Here is a 22,006-nt window from a genome sequence, read left to right as displayed (position 1 = left end):
GAAACAGATATACTTTTAAAAGCAAGCAATAAATATTCAATTCCACTAAAATATGGGAAAGTACTCAATATGGAGTTGAGTATTTTCAGGAGCTGTGAAATGCTTACAAAATTCACATGATTATAGAACAGCACTAGCTCTCAAATAGTAAAATCTTCAGAGCAGCTTAAGTTATTTGCCCTGGTTAAATGAAATCTTCTAAGACAGAAAATGCCTCTCTTTAAGCAGGACTCTGAATGAAAATACGTTTGCTAGTTGTCACAAGCCAGTGAGTAAGCTCATTTACCAGGCCAAATTGTCACCTTGAAAACTGAGACAAGAAATGTAATCCTGTAGTGTGCCCAGCATGAGTGGACACCACAGGGCATGACTACAACACAGTCAGAGGCAATGCACTGGATACCCCTGAATGACCAGCTATCACAAGGTGCAGTGGTAAACAACAGTATTACATAATACCTGGCATGACTGATCCTAGCTCTAAGGATAGTTCACATGGTGCTCACTCAGGTATCAGTTTCAGGTTGCTTCATAAGGAGTCAGCACGTGTTCGTTTTCATGACATACATATGACCTTAACCACAAACCCTGCTGTTGCAGCCATCTGGAAAGTTGTTACAGTGCAGATACTGCAACACGCGTATCAATCAACAAGGCCCGTGGAAAAGAAATATCTATGGACCGATTCTTGATAGATGTTTCAGAGGGATGTTTATTTCTCCAGCCGCATGGCTGGAGCTCTGCTGAGGAACTGCTCAATCACGGGACCCAAGGGTCCTTGCCCGCTCGGGGGAACACAAAACAACCAATGGGGAACGAGGCTGACCAGGGGCAGGGAAAACCCCGTGTCTTTCCCCTCAGGGCCCCTCTCCCAGGACCACATGGCAGGGGGAGGGCCGCAAAGTTGTGCCATTTGACAACAGGTGGAAGTGTTCATAATCATAGAATCATAGAATAGTGTGGGCTGGAAAGGACCTTTAAAGGTCATCTAGTCTGCTATAAGGTCTCCCTGGAGCTTTTCTTCTCCAGACTGAGCAACTCCAACTCTCTCATCCTTTCTTCATAGGAGAGCTGCTCCAGCCCTCTGTGATCATTTTTGCAGTCCTACACAGGACTGGCTGCAGTGGGTCCATGTATTTCCTTTGTTGAGGATTTCAGAGTTGTCCTCCAGGTGTGGTATCACAAGAGCAGAGTAGAGGGTCAGAATCACCTCCCTTGACCTACTGACCAGGCTTCTGGTAATGCAGCCTAGGAAACAGTTGGATGTAATCACACCTTACTGACTTACAGCCAGCCTTTCATCCACCAGCACCTCCAAATTTCTTCTCAGCAGGGCTGCTCTAAATCCCTCCATCCCCCAGCCTGTATTGATACCAAAGGTTTGCTCTGACCCATGTGTAGAAACTTGCACATTATCTTGTTGAACCTTATGAGGTTCATATGGCCCCACTCCTTAAGCTTGCCCAGGTTCCTGTGGATGGCATCCCATCCTTCAGTTGTGTCAACTGCATCACTCAGGTTGGTGGTGTTGGGAAATGCATTGAGGGTTCACTCCATCCCTCTGTGTCATTGAGAAAGACACTGAAGAGCACTGGTCCCAGTACAGACCCCTGAAGGACATAATTTGTCACTACACTCTGGATGCAACCATGTAACAAATTCCTCACCCACCAAACAATCCACCCATCAAATTAATCTCTCTCTCATTTAGGAAGGATGTTATGGGGGACTATGTCAAAGCCCGTAGAGAAATCCAGGTGATACAGGAATTGTTCTGTTGCTTCCTATATGCTATTACTTGGCATTAAGTATTTTGCTGTCAGCAGAACTGCTGCCTGATAGAGAATCTGTATAAAGTGCAGATCTCTTGGTTCAGAATGGTCTTACAAGCTTAGATCTGCAAACGCTGAAATGAGTTCACATTCACTGAGAAAAATGAAGCCACAGAGACACAAATAAATGCTGGCATTGCTGATGAAAACAGTTACTTTTAAGATGTGATTGTTCAGCTTCAGATATCTTTCTTTTTCTTTCGCTGTTATTGAGAGGGAAATCATTAAGTGTAATATAGCAAAACTTCTTAGACTTACTAGATTTCTCTAACATTTCTCAGAAAGAATTCTTTCTGAAGCATTCATATGTTAAGGATATTGCAATGATTTGTGCATGCAGCTGAGCTTTTATTGAGAAGAAACCTTAGATGGCCACACTGTTTACATAAGCTGTCAGTTTTGTATTGCAGAGTTTTATGATGTGGTGTTTCCACACTCAGATCCTACTCCCATAGAGAGATTTACATGCTGCAGCCCTTTTCCCTCTCTTTTTAAGGTTCACCAAAGGTTAGTAATGGTTTTGAGGACTACTATCAGAGACACTCAGTCCTTTATTCTCTTACTATTGTTGTATGTCTTTATTTTAAACTTACTAATGAAGAAGGAAAAAAATCTTTCTGAAACTGAAAATTTGTCCATGTTTTGTGGTTGAGCCTTGTCCAAAATACATATGATGAAAAGTGTGAGGAAAAAATGATACATTTTCCAAATACGTTTTTCTCCAAAGGTGAGGATATTTAGTACTTTTAGATTTGCAGTCCAGAACATTGATCAGTTCTGTACCACAGCAACATGTCCTGTTAGCACTGTACCCTGGGCATCACTGCATTAAGGGTGGTGTATTGTAGATGCCTACTTTCTCCCATACCCCTGCATCATCACATGAAATTAGAGCTTGAATATACTATCTAGAGCACCAATTTGCAGGATATTAAAACTACTTGACTCTAGGCATCTAAAACAGGAATATTCAGAGTATCAAAAGTAAGCTCTTTCTCTGTGTCACCCTGTAGAGTCACTAATACCTTTCCTTTTCCTTCACAAGAAAGTGTGAAGAGTAACTACTTACCTGTCAAAATGAGGCTAATAATATGTATCACCTCTGGGAAACAAATATGATTTAGGGTAAGTGGATAGTTCTTCAGTTTAAGATTAAGGAGAGGAAGAAAATAAATTGCTTTATGCAAATTTAAGAGTGCCTCTCAGCCCTCTCCAGAGACATTTTTCAAATTCCTTTCTCCACCAGACAACAGCACTAAGTAACACAGTGGGTCAGACCTGTGGGGAAGGTGGATGCCATGGTAACAATACCAGGTGAATAATCCTTTTATTGAACTTTTTTATAGAATCTGGATCACTGACTCTCTATGAGGGGAGTTTAGATCACAATTTTTACTTGGATTCTTCAGAATTGTGGGGTACATGTACACCAATAAACAATTGGTGTAAATTAGTAATTGTCTGGCATGCTATCTCTCTGTCTCTATTTGTGTTTTAATTTTAGGTTTACGCTTGTGGTTTGGCTTGGTCAGGAAGCAAGTTTGGTTAGATGATAGTAAGTGTGACACTATATCCTGTCCTGACAGGTGCTGTATCACCATCCTGCTGTTCTTAATACAGGAAACACAGTGTAAAGTGGACATTGTAATGCATGGACAAACGAGGCTAGTGCACTGGCAGACACTGGAGCCTTTAAAGACAGAGCCCTGGGAAGATTTTAGGGCACTGCTTACTGGAGGTAGAGCCTCTGTGGTACTCAGCAGGTTTTTGTTTGGCTCAGGGCACTGCCTTAGCAGCACAATGTAGTTCTGGGGTACAGAGGATGCATATACTCAAATGCACATGACCTGCTTTCCTTTGATTTGTCTTTCTCTCCCTCCTGTTTGATTCTGCAAACGTGAGGACATTTTTTAGCAAGATGCACAAGCATCTGTTTAGCTAGGCAGCTTTTTTCCTCTTAGTTAGCATCTCTGAGATTCTGTAATTACACTTCTGGGTAAAATAGGCTGTCATGATAACTTATGCATGGAATGCTCTATTTAAAGTGGTGGGCCTCATTATTCTTGGATTTACACACAGAACAGAGGTAGGGCCTAATGGAAGATAGTAAAATAGAGGAAATTTGATCTTCCTCTGAGAGAAATAGTTGGAGTTCATCAACTCAATATAAAACTGACCAACTTTTAGAGAAAAACAGCAAGGGAAGATCCCTGCTTCTGGTATAATATGGAGACTGAACATTTCCATGCTTTTTCTGTAAGATATGCACTTTCTTTTGGGCCAGAGAGTCTTTTGTTCAGGTTGTGGTACTGACTTTTAAACTGATACATTAACAATAAGGAGGAATACAGGATGGGCAGATGCTCTGGTGCCGATGTGAATTACTCATTTACAGCAACTTGAGAGTAAGATTGATGATCCTGTGAGCATGTTAAAGAGCATAACCCAGAAGATTAATCTAGTGAAAAATATTCCAGAGAAACACAATTGCTGAGAGAAAGAGAAAGATAATGTAGAAAAGAATGTCTTGTATCATCTTTATGGGTTCTTTGCAAAGTTGTCTGGAAAAGATTGTTTGCTATAATTAGTCTCCTGAAAAAGTGATTGTTTTAACTTTTTGTTTTTCTTTTAAATTGTAGAAAATTCTGAAACTTTGTTTCAGACATTTCATGCAGGATATTTTCCCTCCAGTTCTTAAGTGAAACTCTTCAAACAGCCTGCTCCCAGACAAGCAGGCTGCGTGCAGTATCATTGATTTCACTGATAGTTCAGAAAACAGAGATCTCATAGGATGGGTCTTTGACAGTATCAGTATGAAGTTCCCTAAATAAACTCTGAACTGTGTCTGAAATGACAGCCCAAATCTCTCAGCTTTACATAGTTAGTGTTTACTTAGATAAGCAATTTTCATTTCTTGCTTTTAAATATAAGGTAGTTTCTACTGCTTTGAGTTTTGTAAAGTCATAGTTTTTAAATGCTTTTATATTAAGTAGTTATATTAAGTTCTTGAAAGGAAAAACGTCTAGAACTTAGAGAAGACCCACTCCTCCAGCATGTTTTTTCTTTTTAGCTTTTTATTACAGGCGTTGGTCTGTTTGAAAGAAAGAAAAGCTTTTCTGCTTAGGACAAAACTGAATGTCTGTTTTGCAAAATACTTACAAGGCTGATTCTAGGTTGAAAACTTGATCTCTACTGGACTGAAAGATGCTACAGCTTTAACAGATAAGAATTAAAAATTACAGTATTTTCACATAACAGGTTGTAAATCACAGTGGCTGTTGTGGTTTAACCCCAGCTGGCAACTCAACCCCACATATGTGCTTGCTCTATCCCCCACCAGCAGGATTGGGGAGAGAGTCTGAAGAGTACAAGTGGGAAAATTCATGGGTTGAGATAAAGGCAGTCCAATAGATAAAGCAAAAGCCACTCATGCAAGCAAAGCAAAACAAGGAATTTGTTTTCAAGCACTCTATGACTTTCTGTAAACCACCTCACTTGGCTGTTCGTATTTCTTATCTTATGCAACAAAAATTTGATACAACTGCACTTCCCCAGAATCCTGATAATATAGAAAGCAAATCTTGTTTGTAATTACATTAGATGCAAATTTAAGGAGCAACACGAAGAATGTATAATTAATTTCTTTCAGGATGCCAATCTAGATATCTAATATTCACATTATAAATACATAACTGAAGGCAAAACCTGCCTAATTTCTATTATGATTAGCTCATCCCCAAAAATAATAAAAGTATGAGCATTATTTTATAGGCACAAGATTAATTTAATATGGTTTTGTTTCATTATTCCCTATGTAGGAATTCCCAGAATAGCAGCACAGTCAGTATTTGTAAACTTTCCACTGGCTAAACTTTCTATTGGCTAAACATTGGCTAAAAAGAAGGAAAAAAAATGTTTTAGATCATCCAATTCATTGACAAATTTTCAGGCAGCGATTCTAGTGCAAGACCAGGATGAGAATCTGCTGGTGAGAAGCCTCAGTCACCGACCAGGGAGGCTTAGGCAGCTGCACAGCACTAACCACACAACTGTAGGTTTCATTATGAATGTTACCATTCCTAGAGTGGGATTTAAAATCTGGCTTGTAGCATTGATTCAAGTGTATTGTTTCTCAATAACTGTGTTGTAGACTGTACTTATCACTTAGACACTCTGGTCAAGAAAAAGTTGTCACTCATCTGTGTTTCAAGATGGAAGTATTTCATGCCCAGAGCTATGTTGTAGTGGCATGTCATTTATGTGAAAGCCACACAAGCTTTTACATGCTTCCAATAAGAGTGAATCATTTGAGGACTCAGCGACATGTGAGATAAACTGTAATTCAATTTCACCCACCAAAGATATTTTTCTTAATGCAACTTAAAATATCAAGGACTTGCTTTTTATTTCTTCTCAAACTATAAAATGTTATTTCCTAGATTTGAAATCTAGTGAGAGTCCCTATGCAAAGGGATATATTGTATATTCAACTATTCTTCCATCAGTGTGTTCACACTAAAACTAAAATTAGGATTAAAGAAGATAACCTGGTAAGATTTTTTTTCTACTTTAAAATATTTGGTCCTCTAATTTATGCTCCTGAACATTATTATCTAATAAATTCCTGTATATTTGGGGATTACTGCTTTCTTAGTTTTCAAAGTATATTAATAAAATGAAACATGGAATTTCTTTCTGGAACACTCAGGTATAGGGTCAAAATAGATTACAGGATTTACATGTTGATATCAATACTCATATATAATATTTAAAACTCATGGTATAGCATGTATGAGAACTTTTCAGACATGAATTTCATGGTAGTGATTTTGCTTCACATAGTTCTCATTGTATTGCTGGGAGAAGAACCGATGTGGAGATGCTCTCCCATAACTGGTCAGTATTTTCTCTATGTTTCCCTTAGAACTGCTTTGGATAAAAATATATGTTTTTCATAGGAAAACGTATTTCTGTCAAATTTAAAATGTCAGTTTAATTGAAATTTTGGACAGGCAAGAAAATCAAGAGAAATCATTAGGTTTTCTTACAGGTGCGAGAAGAGTATGATCAGGTAAAGTAATAATACTCATTTGAAGTGTTAGCAGTAAAATGGTTTGATGAAGATTGATAGAACCAAAATAAACCAAAATGATTTAATTCTGGAGGGACAGGTGAATATCCAAGTACTTCTCTGCAAAGTACCTCCTGGTAGAATTTCAGACAAATGCATTTCTAGATTGTCCATCTTTAGTTAATTCCAAATAATTGTTTTGATCTTCTTTAATCTTCAAATCAAGAGGAATTTTTAAACTCTTCTGAAAAGCAAAAGCTTTAGTTTAGGTGTTAAATACTTGATAGTTTGTCTTAGTCTCACTTTACAAGAATTATGTAATTTTTCTTTAATATTTACATTAAGGTGCTTGCAAGAAATCTTTGAATATTTATCATCACAATCAAAGTCTAATTGATGTATATATGAAAACCTTGTTTGTTGTTAGAGAGTGAAACTTTACTGCAGATCTTTGGGCAACTGCTATCACCTCTTGTTTCAATTATGTTCTTCACAATTATTTTCCCTTACTAGATGTATCTGTATAAACTTTGCCAAATGTATATAGCTTTACATATGCTTGTTAGTGGAAATAACTAGATAGCTAATATCAATGTTTTTCTCACGTGTTTCTTCACATGTTTATATGCAAGTCTTGTTCTCCATTCTCTTTGCATTCCTCATTGTCGTGTGTGTCCCCAAGTTTTCCATCCACAGTATTGGTGTCCTGTCAATACGTATCTTGCTCAGTTGCTTTTTATTTTTTGTTTAAATTTATTCCTCTTGTCTAATAAAGGAGTTAAGGTAAATTGAGTCACCTGTTCTGCACCTAATTGGTTCTTCGCCTTAATTGTCACGGCTGGTTTGAACAAACAAGCAGAACTAACCCTGCTTTAGGGAATGTATTTAACTCTCCTTTACCTTATTCGCTATATTTTTTTTTTCTCAGAAATTGCAAAGATACATTACACGAGCACTTGCTATTTATGAACTCAGCCAGTGCTTGGAATACAGGGAATATGCCCAAGATGATAGAAAAAGCTAGTGAGAACTCAGCCTCACAGGAAGCAAAATCCATGGCATTGCCATTCTGCTTAGCCCATTATGAAATCATCTGGTTAGTACAAATATCTGGCCATAATATGCCAGTTTTTCAGAAACAACATCAGAGAAATTAAACAAAAACAGAAAGTAAGGGAAGAAACAAATGTAAAAGAAGTTCAGATTGGGTAAAATGGAACTATGAACCTGAAAAATAAGGCATAAAGAAAATTGTATTGGTACTGTAGCTATGCTTATGAAATTGGAGAAAATCATGACTTTGAGAACTTATGCAGTTCTTCCTGAATAAGGTTCTGCAGCTGAAACTGGATATGACCCTCCTTAGCTTTTTCTAGGGTCTATGCTGTGGCATTTCTGATTAAAATTCTTAAGCATACAGTTGGTTGTTCAAGGGAGTTAAAATCTTGGCAAACTAAGTTCTTGGAGCCTTTCTATTTGCATGTAATCATTTGAGGATCTTGTAAGGAATATAGTTAGAAACAGCACATTATTCATAAGTGCCCCGATGAAAGAGTGTAAGTAGTTACAAAATACTCTGCAAATTTGCAGATGCTGCCTCATGGTCAGATCATACATATCTGATAGCTTTCATCAGTGAAATGAAACCAATAGTGGGAAGTGTGTTTAATCTCAGCTTCAAGATCTGTTTTGTTCTTGCTCCTTTGTTTTTCTTTGCATTTCATAGCTTTATATAGTTTTCTAACCATGGTGTTTCACATCCTACTTTCAACAGTACACACAATATGTGAAATGTAATTTCTGGACCTATCTAGGCACTTTGTGGCTAACCATACCCTTTTCCCATGGTCATTAAGTCTTCTTCAGTAAAGGTGAAGAAGCATTAGGTATCAGTATGGTGTTGCACATGTTGCTTCACAAACAACTGATTCCTCCTGAAGCACCTGTCATGAGTGGATGTCCATCAGATCACTCAGACAGAAAGATCTGGCAAGTGTAGGCTTGAGTGGAATGAACTGTAATTAATACCTGCTAGTGGCAAATTCATACTATTCCCCTACATTTGTAGCTTCCAAGACTAAAGGCGAAACACAGCAATAAATGCTCATTAGTCAGAACCATTATGCACGTTATCTGGCACCCCCTTCAAAGGGTCTCTTTACATCCATCTAGATGGGCTTTTGTCCTCTTTTTCCTGGATATCCTCCGGTTCTTTCCTTCTCTTCCCGTCTTTCGTCCATCTTTCTTTCCACTCCAGAGTTTCCTTCTATTATTCCTTGCTCATTATATATTTCAGAATTGACAGAAATAGGGCCAAACCCAAGCATTCTTAAGAGGAACGCTGTTGGGACCAATCTAACATGTAAACTCAGTTCGATATGTAAAATTCAGTGAAGAAATTATACAGCCTGGCAGAGCAGAAGAAAGGACATCATAAAAAATGTAGTTAAAAAAATCATGGAATTGAGACCTTCACACTTCAACTCATTTTCCCTCTGATTTGATTATTATTGTGTGAGGATATTTTCTATGTTATTACTGTCTGTTTTGTCCCATTTTAGAAATGTCAAAACACTAAGTGATTGCCTTAAGGAAAATGTTTTTTTACTCTCTAACTTTCCATTTTATGAAATAATGGAAGTAAATTATTGAATATGCATACAGTTCTCGGTTTTTCATATTGAATTTATGTGGTTTGTAGAAATAAAAACTTAAACTTTTACACAGTAGAATGCTCCATACAGTCCTCTTTATAAAGTAAAAATAAAACTATTTTAAAATGAGGAATACTGAATCAGTTTTACAAAAATTGATTATTTTTTTTATGGGTACGTGGTGAAATTGGATAATTTTTTTATCCAATGCTAGTTGACCTTAAATAAAATTTTTAAAAAATCATTTTTCTAAAAGGAGCACTCAGAAACCATTTAAAAAAACCAGTTCAACCAAATATGTCAAAAGATTGTTTTGGCAAGATATTCTTGATGGTTTTTACTTTCAGAGAATAGAATAATGATGCATTACTCTTTAGTGTCTTTTACTACTATCTTGACACTGTTTGGTGAAAGACTAATGAAACCTTTTTTCAGGAAATCTCTTTTTCTCTGCTGTGTTATGTTGTACCCCTAAAGACTTCAGTTCAATAATTTCTACCATTTCACCTCATTCAAAGTTTTGTTTCAAAACAAGATCCTCATCTTCCTGTTCATTTCAAAGTACCTGACATAGTGTGAGAACTGTGTTGGTGGTTCTCTAGTGGAAAGCTGAAGGTATATGTTCTGTGTGTTATGGTGTGACATAGTACAAGCCTTTTTAGGTTAGAGAGTCATTCTCTAGTCCCATGAACGCGTAAGTGGAAGATCTTCAGACAGAATGGATTAATAAGTAACTGTTTCATCTGTTAATGTTGTGGTCTCAATAATGCCACTGCAAATGAAAATATCTCCATTGAATCTGAGAGATGTAGAAGAGTGGTAAAGGTACAAGAGGAGGCCCAGGCCCCAGGATTGTATGTTCAATCAAATTAGTTGAGCAGATGGTGTTTAGAGAGGCATGCAGAAAACAAAAGGCTCCAGGGAAATTAAATTAAAAACTCTTAAACCAATGCAAAAATAATAAACAATTGTATAATTTTCTTTTAAGCGAGGAGAAACCTCACTAAAGGAGGCTAAAGGTTTTTAAGAAATTTAAAAACAATTTTAAAAAGAAAAGAGTTTCTAAGGAAAGTGTCACACATGAGCATGATCATACTAAATTAGAAAAATATAGCAGGTAGGTAATGTGAAAACCACAAAGAACGACCAATGGAAAGGCCAGTAGTGGAAAGATGAAAGACAAGTAAAAAAAGAAAGTGAGAAAATATCTATCCAGAGTTTCTTTTTTCCCTCCTTTTCTTCCGCACTTCCATCATCTTAGACATGGCATGTTGGCATTGCACAGCATCAGGCTGTGATCACTGGTAGTGTTTATTAGTAAGGTATACCCATGTGTATCCACAAAGGAGTTCCTTCAAGGCCTAAATTTTAATTGTTTGGTGCTTTTTTTTTTCTGCGATTAAATGGAGAAACTGTCACCAAACTGTCCTAGATACCATACTCCCCCTAAGCAATCAAGGTGATGAACCATTCAGAACAGCAGCGTGTGAGCCTGAATTGCCATTTTGTGAATAAATTGTCATTTTAGCTTTCAAGACATTTTAGATCAGCAAGTGCTTATCCCTTGGGGGAAGAAAAGTTTTATGGGCAAATCCCAAAGTTGTCAAGGGTAATTTATTGAGTTTGTTGCTTCTTTTATATCAGATGTAGGGATCCATAGGCATTTTGTTGCACATATAATGACAAGTTCCTAAACAAATGTTATAATTTCCTTCCTTTCCAAAGAAGAATCAGAGGAAGTCACAGTACCTCACTGGATCAGCGCACTATTTTTTTAATTGACTGTCCATTGAAGACTTGAGAATATTTTTGCTAATTTAGAGATATTTCAAAGCCAACTGAAAATATTCTCATACTTCATGTAGCAGTGTTCTGCTTTTAACTTTGCAAATGAAGATGAGAAATTTGCATAAAAATTAAGAAAATGAGATACAGTTTCATGAACATACATATGCTGTTTTCAGTCAGATAGCTCCCTGCCACCAAAGCCAACAGGGTTACCCACACAGCTACTGTGCAAAGCTGTGCTTTAAGTGGTGAAACTAGACAGAGGAATACTTTAACTGTCTGTTTTTATATTAATGTCTCAAAGAGCACTCAATTACTCCAGTGGTTCTCTTCTTCTTGGTAATTATCCTTACTGTCATAATCTATTCTACAGATGGCCTGTGATGCCTCTCTTTACAGATGTCTAGCTAGAGGGTACAAAAATACTAATGATGTTTTTTAGCTTGTGGTATATCACTGAAATAAATATTTGCAGGTGGATGTTGCAATCGTTCAAGCTTAATGAAGAGAGTTCAAAATGAACATTATTGAATTCTACTTTTAAATCACAGTTTGTTGGAAAGATTTATTGTTTTGACTTGAAGATTGAAGAAAATCCCAATCTATTTGGTTTTATGGAAATTAGCATTAGAATAACATGTAGTTCACATTTAACACGTAAGAATATGTTGCTGTGTGAAACTTACGAGGCGTTCTGGTTTAATAAGCCAGTTTATATAAACAAAGGTGTTACTTTTTATTGTGCTGCAGCAAGAGTCTGTGATAAAAGAATAGGTAAGGAAATATAAACTATTTTCAAAGCTTCAGTTCTCTGATTTCCATCATTATTTTAGGGGGGGAAAAAAAAATAGTAAAACTCTTATGAAATTGTATTCCTGGTCCTTCCAAAACAAGAATGCATATTATTTTGATGCATAAATTTCCGTGCCTCTGTTCTCCATTTTTTTTCCCCCATATATATAGATATATATTATTCCTGAAACATTACTTTTATTCTTAGAATATCTTTCACTTCCCAGATCAGCAAGTGGTCATCTTTTTCTTCTTTCCTGATGATGCAACCACTGTAGTCCATCTTCCCAGGCACTGAGCCTCTTCTGTTCTACTGTTAGAGGTATTGTACTTTTGAGCCCAAATTTTGTGAAGTCTTACGCCCTTCTGCGAAAGTTTGGCAGCACTTTCTCCTTCTGAATAGTTGATTTTTTAGTGTCTCCCTCATGGTTTGAACAGTTCTTTCATCCAGAAGCAAGGAAGATTAATATAGCAGAAAACCTCTTGCAGTAAATAAATATAATGAAAATAGGACTACAGAGCTACAGAAAAATGTTGGCGGGAACAAGGTCAAGTGAAGAAACCGGACTCATTTATAACTCATGCCCTGTACAGAAGTCATGCAAAAGATGCAAATGAGGCACAATTTTTGGGGGTTTTGTTTTTTTTGGTTTTTAAATTGTTTGGTTTTTTTGCTTTGGCTTTTTTTTTTTCCCCCTGTAGAAGCTATTGTGTGTTTTTTTTACAGAGGCTTACAAGCAGGTTATATTTATTTGTCATTAAAGGGATCCAGCTTGGACTATCCAATTTTGCCATATGGGAAAATTCTTCTACAAAAGCAGTGAGGCTGATTTTCACTGGGATGAAGACTCTCCATTCTTTCACTATGAATTAGTATATGGCACTACTTTGCAAAGGTGTACTCATCTTTTAATTATGTAATTTAAGAATCTGATTGCTTTTAATGGGGCTAAGCAAAATATGTAAACCAATGCAAGTAGAATATTTTTCCAGTCAAGGGTTTACAAAAATGTATGAGCAAATAGAAAAACAGAAAGAACACAAACCTTATTTTTTTAAATTCCTTTAATGATGTCAGAGCCCTGTGGATGGAATTGTCATTGACTGCACTAGGATACAAATCATTATAAAGCCTTTGTGCTTTCTTCCAGAAATAAAGCCTTTTCCTTTTTTGATCATTGAAAATAACTTGTATAGGGAGATAAAGAATAATTAATAATTATAGATAATAGAAAAGCCATCCTTTCATTTCAGCACCAAAAAAATATTTTTTAGAAAGGCATGAGATTTATTTTTCACAAAATGTTATTAAAGGTTGCTGTGGTCTGTAAAAATCCTGTGCAGACTAAACTCTTGTGTCAAAACTTGTTTCTGTGGTCTTACTAGTGTCAGTAAAAATAAAAAGGTTAAAGTCTTCACCTTCCATAGCACAGATTATCCCTGATTGGCTGGGGTTTTCCTTTCCACTGTGAACTCTCATGTTAAATGCTTCTGTTTTACAGATGGACTGCTGTAAAATCATGATCAGGTTTGATACCTTTAATCAACTTTCACGTGCCAATAGAAATCTGAATTTTTGCTAGTCTGGCATATTACTTCAGTAAGGAAGTGTAATAGTCACTCATCCTGAGGTAGACATCTAAAATCAGTTGAATTAATCACACCTCTCCGGGGACCATAGGGGCATCAAATGTAGCTCTGATGCTGCACATTTGGGCAGATAAAACCACTGCAGGAATTTCTTTCAGGAATTTTGTTTGCAGGGGATAAGGTCAGTGCCAAAATGAAATCTTATCTCCTGGATAAGATTGGAAGGCTGGAGTGTGTCCTTGGTGGCATGGCACTGGATTTAATGTCTGCGTTTTCTACTCGCAATTAGTAACAGTGAATTTAATACAGTATAGTGGGATGAAATTTGGGGATATAGGAAAGTTAACGAAGCCAGAATTTGATCTATGCTGACATTAGCATATATAGAGCAACAGGCAGTTCATTGTTCAAGTTCTTATTTTTAGTAAGGAATTGAAATGTATGTTAAATAAAAAGTCAGTAACTTTAAGCCAAACTGAAAAATCTAAGAGGGCTCAAAATGCAAATTATGATTCAGTAGCTTCCTTTTAATAATCTCCTGAACTAAAATGTCTGATAGTTTAATATTATATTTTATAATAATATTAGTATAAATTTCTCTTGTGACAAAGGAGGACTTGTTTGGAATTCACTTGCATACAAGTGGGATGTCATGGTGTTACTGAACACTGATTTTGGAAATCATTTCCTCACAGCAGTGCTAGTAGACATCAGACTGTATTATGTTTAAATTCTGCCAAAGGTAAAAATTTAGTGCCATGTATGCTTTGTTCACAAACATTGCTATATATACTTGAAGAACCAATAAAACCATGCAAGGTGAAATGTTTCCACGAGAAAATTCTTGCATGTGTTATGCTTAAAGATATTTTGGTAATCAGTAAAGGACAGAGATGATTGATAGCAACTTTGCTCATTTTTTTTCTTTCCTGTGATATAATAGTTATTTCTATAATTAGTTTTATGCTGCCTGAACATGACCTTGCACTTTTTTAGAGCCATGAGTGGAAACAAGGGAGGTATTGTCCACAGTAATTAAATCTTTGCCACCTATTGCACCACCTTTTCTAGCATATATATACAACCACACTTACCTATGTGGTATGAGCCTGTGTGGTAAGACACCACTGCACTCCAGGGCAGAAGATGAAGAAACAAATACTCAGTCTCATATTGTGTAACATTATGTAAAGCATTCATAGGCTATAAAAATAAAGTGAAATTAATCCATTGTAACCTGATTGAGGAATTGCTGCCATAATCTGGAAAGAGTGATGAGATTTTACAATTACAGGCTGTTTTCTCATGTAAATAAAGAAACTAAAGAATTACTCACAAATACTGAAAAATTGTGGGTTTACCTTTCTTATTAACTACAAATGAGTGAATTTTCATTCAATAACTGTTGTTCTCGTCTATAAATAGGAACCACATCTGTTTACTCCCGTGCTTTTGTTTCTAAAGTCAGAAAATCCAAAACTTTTCCTCTTACTGGAACATTTTGGAATGTAGGTGTCTGGATTTCATACATCAGACATTTCTTCTACTTGTCTTTTACTAATGGCAGTTTGAAAAAATGTGGTAGATGCTAATGAAGTAAACAGAAGCCATTATCTGTACGTCCGTAGATCTGAATGTCTCAGGCCAGACATTCATTACTCTCTAGGACATGACTTCTATGAATTTATCCTTGATTCCTGAATTGAAGGAGACTGACAACCAAGTAAGACCTGTTAGTCATACACATTCTGGTGAAACTCAAAATCTTTTTGTTCCACAAATAATATTTACCTTGTTATAATTGCTTCTCAGTAATTGCTAAACCTCATTAAAGTGAGTGCAAAGTACTAGCAAGGGGTTTTTTTAGTAGTATTATTAATTTTTTAAGAATTATTTTCAATGAAGGGAGCTTCCTTAGAATATTCTTGCAGTTAGAGTCTGTCACACTGCTAGTGCAGGGAATGAGTTAGTAGGTGGCGCTTGCCATTACCATTTCTCAGCCTCCAGGAAAGCCCCACACACTGTGTAGTCAGAGTATGAACTACTGCAACTCCTAAGGCTGCTTTTACCTAAGTGCTGTTGAGGTTTCCTTCTTTGCCTTAAAGAAAAAACACATACTTGTTTCTCGTTTCAGTGCCTGCATATGCCCACAGGAGCCTCAAAATGCCTCTCCTAGATTGTATCTGGTGAGGTCAGTGCATAAAAGCACAAAACTAAATGAAAAGATCAAATAAATGCAACATCCAAGTTCAAGAGCATACAAGTAGCTCCCTGACTTCAGCTCACAAATGTTGCTTGATGAATTTTTAAAGCAGTCTTGCTTGGGCACTGGCTTTTCTAGAAAAATAAATATTAAGAGCTTACGAATCCTCTTATCCTGGTGCCTCCATTTTCTCATCTTGCTGTGGTTAGTGAGATCTCCCAAATAAAAGCTGTAGGCTGAATGAGCTTCCATACCACTTCCTCTGGGATTATAAGAGCGGTGTTGCCATTTTGTCCAATTTGTCAGCACCTGAGTTTGCTGCACTTTTCCAAATTACAAACATACACTATCAAAAATGTATGAAACCATGGCAGATACAAATGCCTGAGCTATCAGCTGAGATCCTCTTTTTGTTTATTTTCACTTCTCTTTCCATTTTCTTCATAACATATTGTATTACTCTTCCAAAAATACTGATCAAAAAAAGACTGGTTTTTTTCCCATCTCTACTATGTATATGCTGGCTGCATTTGCAAAATTTTGTATCTCCTTTGTATCTCCGAGCATTTCCTTGGCTTATTTTCATTTTGAAAATGTATGCAACTGTGTGTGTTGTTTTTGCTGTGCTACTGCCTTGAACTCTGTATGCCTTACTGCCACAGGTTTTTTGTTTTGGATTCCTTTAATATTTTGGATACTGTCTCATGCAATACTTCTGCCATTTGTTATAAGCCTCATTTTATTAGACAATTTCTTTTGCTTGGGAAATTTTAGTTTGCTCTTTCAAGAGTTGATTCTAAGAATTCTAACTACTCTTTTTATTCTTACTGATTCAAGTCACAAACTCCTTTTTTATTGGGATTTTATCTAGCCTTTGCAAATTGCAAGACTGTCTTTTTTGAACTCAGATGAGATTCAATGTGTGGTATCATATGCCACATCAGTTGCAAATCCTTCTTTGGCCTTCTTTGTTTCTCAGAACCATCAGTTATGGGACTTCAGGCTCTCCTGATCTCCTCCCTTTCTGCTGAGGATGACTGCTTCACAGAATCACAGAATATCCTGAGTTTGAAGGGACACACTAGAACCACACTAGTCCAACTCCTGGCCCTGCACAGGACAGCCCCAAGAGTCACATTGTGTGCCTGAAAATATTTTTCCAATGCTTCTTGAATTCAGGCAGGCTTGATGCTGTGACCACTGTCTGAACATCTCTAGGTGAATAACCTTTTCCTAATATCCAACCTAAACTTCTTGTGACACAGCCTCAGGTCGTTTCCTTGGGTCCTGTCACTTGTCACCGCCCCTCCGCTTCCCCTTGTGAGGAAGCTGAAGACCACACTGAGGTCTCCCCTCATACTCCTTTTCTCTAAGCTGTACAGATCAAGTCCCCTCAGCCATTCTTCATAAGGATTCCCCTCCAGACCCTTCACCATCCTCATGGCCCTCCTTTGCACACTCTCTAATAGCTGAATGTCTTTTTTATATTGTGGTGCCCAAAACTGCCCCAGGACTCGAGGTGAGGCCGCCCCAGTGCAGAGCAGAGCCGGACAATCCCCTCCCTTGCCTGGCTGGTGATGCTGTGCCTGATGCCCCCAGGACAGGGTTGACCCTCCTGGCTGCCAGGGCACTGCTGGCTCATATTCAGCTTGCCATCGACCAAGTCCCCCAGGTCCACTTAACAGCTGCTCTCCAGCCTCTCATTCCCCAGACTATACACACAACCAGGATTGCCCCATCCCAGCTGCAGAATCAGGCACTTGCTCTTTTTAAACCTCATATGGTTGGTGATTGCCCATCTCTCTAATTTGTCAAGGCGTCTCTGCAGGGCCTGTGTGCTTTGGAAGGAGATAACAGCTCCTCCTTATTTTCTGTCCTCTGCAAACTTAGTATCCCTTCCAGTCCTGCATCCAGGTTTTTAGTGAAGATGTTGAAGAGCACAGGGCAGAACCCTGTGGAACCCCATTACTGACAGGTTGCCAGTCTGATGGTCCCCCCATTCATTATAACTCTTTGTGCCCGACCCATGCGCCAGTTGCTCACCCATCCCATGATGTGTTTATCCAGCTCTGTGCTGGACATTTTGTCCAGAAGGATACTGTGAGAGACAGTACTGAAAGCTTTACTGCAATTCTAAAAGATTACATCGACTGGCTTCCCTTGATAACTTGAGCCGTTATCTTGTCATAAAAGGAAATCCGATTTGACAAGCAGGACTTCCCCCTCATGAACCTGTGCTGGCTGTGACCAATGCAACTAAAGAGACTGTTCTGGTCAAATTTGTGTTACTGTTGTCTTCCAAATTCCTTAGGTCTTAGTGCTGGGGGAAACTAAGCAGCAAAATCCTTCCAATGTTCTTTGACACTTTCCTTGTGAGTGTACCAGTTGTGGGGTAGATCCCATTGCTATGTTTGGTGCTTCCAGAAAATCTGCCTGATGCTGTGGCCTCAGGAGTATCTCTACTGAAGCCTGTTGGCTGGCCTTGCATGGCACAAGTTGCATTTCTACAGCTAAAGTTGCTCATGGAGCCTTGTAGTGGTGGGAGTCTGTCTAACACTGTCCCCCAGACGGGCCAATTTTTTACAGAAGTAATATCGAACTAGGATGCATGCTAACAGCAAAACAGGATGGGTAGATACGAGCTTGAGTCTGTTCCATGACCCTGTTAGTGTTATTGGACTAGAAGCAGTGTCAATAATATTAGTCCGTAAATTTTATATGTAGGAGATTCAACTGTTAAAAGATTCAGTTCCTCAGGAGAAAGAGCTGATTTGCTCTCAGGAACTGAGATAACAGTGTTGCCTCACTTTTTAGTCCCAAATAGCAAGCACTTAGGCATTTCCCAGGATACAGGGAATCCCACCTTCAAATATCTTTTAAGCTTTATTTGAAGCAAAGGTATGAGCTTTGATCTCCTATCTCTGAACCCTTAGGCTTGCCAAGTCAGTCTGTCTATATCTGTAGTCCAATGAACATTTAATTATTGAAAAGTGCTTACAGAATACATTATGGTGTCTAGTTGCAGTCTTCCAGCTGAAAAGTGAGTCTAATTTTAATACCTGACTTCTTTGCTAATTTATCTGAAACAGTCTAATTCACTGTGGAGTAGTGGAGTATAGTATTTGAGTGCAAATAGAGAGTTACGAACACTGCGTGCTAGAGTAAACTGAAGGTATCTTGCCTTCTGATTTGGCTTGTTTATACAGAATTTAAAAATAAATGCTTCTGACATGTTTCTCTTTTCTGCATTGCTTTGGAACATCATGTGCCTTTGGCAGTTTGCAGTTCTGGTCTAAGTACTGTCATTGCTTTTACAACTTTAATCTATCAAGATAATTTAATTTCAGCTGACTTTTTAGATTTTTCACTAAGACATTATTTAATTAGCACGAGTGTGAACTGGACTTTCCTGTGCAATTGAATGATTTATAATTAGCATTCTCATTTTTGGTTGAACTGCAGTAGTACTCTACATTCTTTTTAATCAGTTTTGTTTGTGATATTTCTTTTCTTCTGTTCTTTCCAAGTTGTTCTCATTTGTGTTCTTCGGATAAAATGCAGTAATTATACCCTTATGAATCACAACCTCTGCCCTGTTAATTACAATTAAGGGAATCCATATATTAGTATATTTAGATTTCTGGATAATTTAAGACAAGAAAAAGCAATGTGTTTTTTAGAAGCTAACATTATTTTCTCATCCGCTCCTTTATTATACTGCTTATGTCTGCAAAATTCAAGAATCAGAGGGAAACTAGAAATAACCTGTTCATAACCTCCTATTCAATCTTCCTGCTTTTAGATAGGAGATCCTTTCTAAAAAAAGTTTCCATGGTTTATTTTTTGCAGCCATATTTTAATTTGTCCTCTGTGAAGTATTCTGTGGAGTAATAGTGTGATGACCTTCTCTTCTGTGTTCCTGGAACTATCTTGGGAATTCACATAGTGAATGTTCTACCTTCAGCTGTGTAGGGCTAGAAATAAACCTCTGTGCACATGTGGACAAAAACCAAACTAGCACCACAAGAACCTTTATATTCCTGTTAAGCTAAAGAAGATCAACGGATGGAGAGTTAGTTTTCATCTTTTTGTCAGAAAGTCTTTATTGTGCCAGATTTTTATCTTGTTTACATTTCTTTGTTAGGATAAAAGCAATAACAAGATAATTCAGGGAAGTACAGACCTTACTTTTTCTTTCCTGGGTGATCTTTTGCCTGCAGCAATGGATTAGTGTTGTTTCAGGAGGTGAAGGAGTTGGTGTTTCCCCTTCTTGCTGTGAGCCTGCACCTTTCCCAACACTAGGCCAGGGGAAGCAGATGCACAATAGCTCAGTGGCAGCTCCACTCACTTCTCCTTTCCCCTGAGTGTTTGAGAGAGTTTTCTTTCCTCTGATTCCTCCTCTCTTCTCCATGATGTATAATTGGAGATGGACCAAGGAGTGCAGGAGTTGCCCTTCTCCACTCAGCTGGAGAACAGTGTTGCTGCTGTTGGGTGTTACGCTGCTCACAAGCTACAGGAAGGACAAAGAACTGGCCAAAAGAGGCAAAAAACAAGGCAAGGAGAAGTAATGGAGCACCCTGGAGGAGAGATTTGACAGGAAGATGAAGCACAGGAGTAGTTGCTGTGAAGGCATTTTCCTCATCTATACACATGGCCTTCCTGCCATCATGCTAAATGCAGTGAAGAGTGTTTAATGCTTACTATTCGGATGTGTAGTTTCAAAACTAATATCCTATTTACTGACTTTTAAACTATGCCTTGCAGATGAATGGAGAAGCACATTGCATCATTTTGGAGACCTTTATTCTTATGGTTGGGTTATGGAGATCCTAGAGAGTGGACCAGTTCCCCTGGTTACAGATGATTGACTGAGGGATGGACTACTGTTTTCCAAGAGCACTGAAATCACTATCACTTATGGCAAACATAAACAATATGTACTGTTGAAAATATGAAGCTAATGGGGTAGATGCTGTGTTTAGAGACATGCTCAAACATATCCGACAACTGACAGCTACCTGTTCTCAAGTTTAGCTTCACGTAATTCTTCTTCTGTTTCATTCTGCTAAAAAAGCTCTCACAGTGTCAGCTGGTACTCAGAGATCAATGAATCTCATCTTGATGTTGCCTCCACCCTGAAAAGCTATGCTCAGTTAATAGTAAATACGGTTTTATTTTTTATTTACTCCCTGACAATCCAATGAGACGTAATTGTGTCCTGTAGATCATAAATGTGTCACTGATTCATGAAATATGTTTTTAACTTGTGGCCAAGAAAACTTAGTTTTTAATGAGAATTTAGACAGATGTGGAATAACCTCTTTACAAAAAGAAAATTCAGCACCTAACACACACTTTATTAAATTAATTATAATTTGACATGACCTGCTGTGAAAGAAAACTTTAGTGAGATTTGATGGGATGAGGTTTACACCTTAGTATAAAGCTCTTTAAATACACAGATATAAATTTGCTCTCTATATTTAGAGTGTAAAGGGGGAAAAGGAATTTAATTTACTACTAGCTTTCAATAGAGAATCAGGAATGACAGTCATTAAACACATTCGGGATTCCTGGGATTCCTTTGTCCTTCCTGTAGCTTGTGAGCAGCGTTACACCCAACAGCAGCAACCCTGTTCTCCAGCTGAGTGGAGAAGGGCAACTCCTGCACTCCTTGGTCCATCTCCAATTATACATCATGGAGAAGAGAGGAGGAATCTGAAAGCAGCATTTTTGGGGGATGCTAAAGGTATCTTGCAGGTTTTGAGAAACATCAGGGAAATCTGGCTTCCAAGGTCAAGAGACTGAATGTGACCTTATTTGTATTATTCGTGTAATTTCTAATCCCAGTTTAATGATGGGAAATCAAGAATATAAATAAGAGAAATATTAGATTGTTTTAGTATTTGTTCTTGATATGCAGAAGTTTTTATTCAACTTCTCAATTTCTTCATTGATAATTGGAGTTGGGGATGTTTTTTGATTCTGATTATCAAGTGGATCAGACAGCATAGGAGATACTGAAACAACAAAAACCAGATACATTCTTCTATTACCAATTTTATAAATAGGGACG

The 22,006-nt window shown here is 37.6% G+C and overlaps 1 protein-coding gene across 3 annotated transcripts in view; it reads left to right on the top strand.

Moving 5' to 3' along the window:
• The window catches only part of PCLO (piccolo presynaptic cytomatrix protein), a 329,242-nt gene that overhangs the window by 78,033 nt on the left and 229,203 nt on the right, over positions 1-22,006 (top strand). The gene's annotated exons all lie outside the window — the stretch shown is intronic.

This window comes from Corvus hawaiiensis, chromosome 4 (genome assembly GCF_020740725.1).
Source record: "Corvus hawaiiensis isolate bCorHaw1 chromosome 4, bCorHaw1.pri.cur, whole genome shotgun sequence".
NCBI lineage: Eukaryota > Metazoa > Chordata > Aves > Passeriformes > Corvidae > Corvus > Corvus hawaiiensis.
Note: the sequence above shows the minus strand (reverse complement) of the source record. Positions and strands in the feature narration are given on the sequence as shown.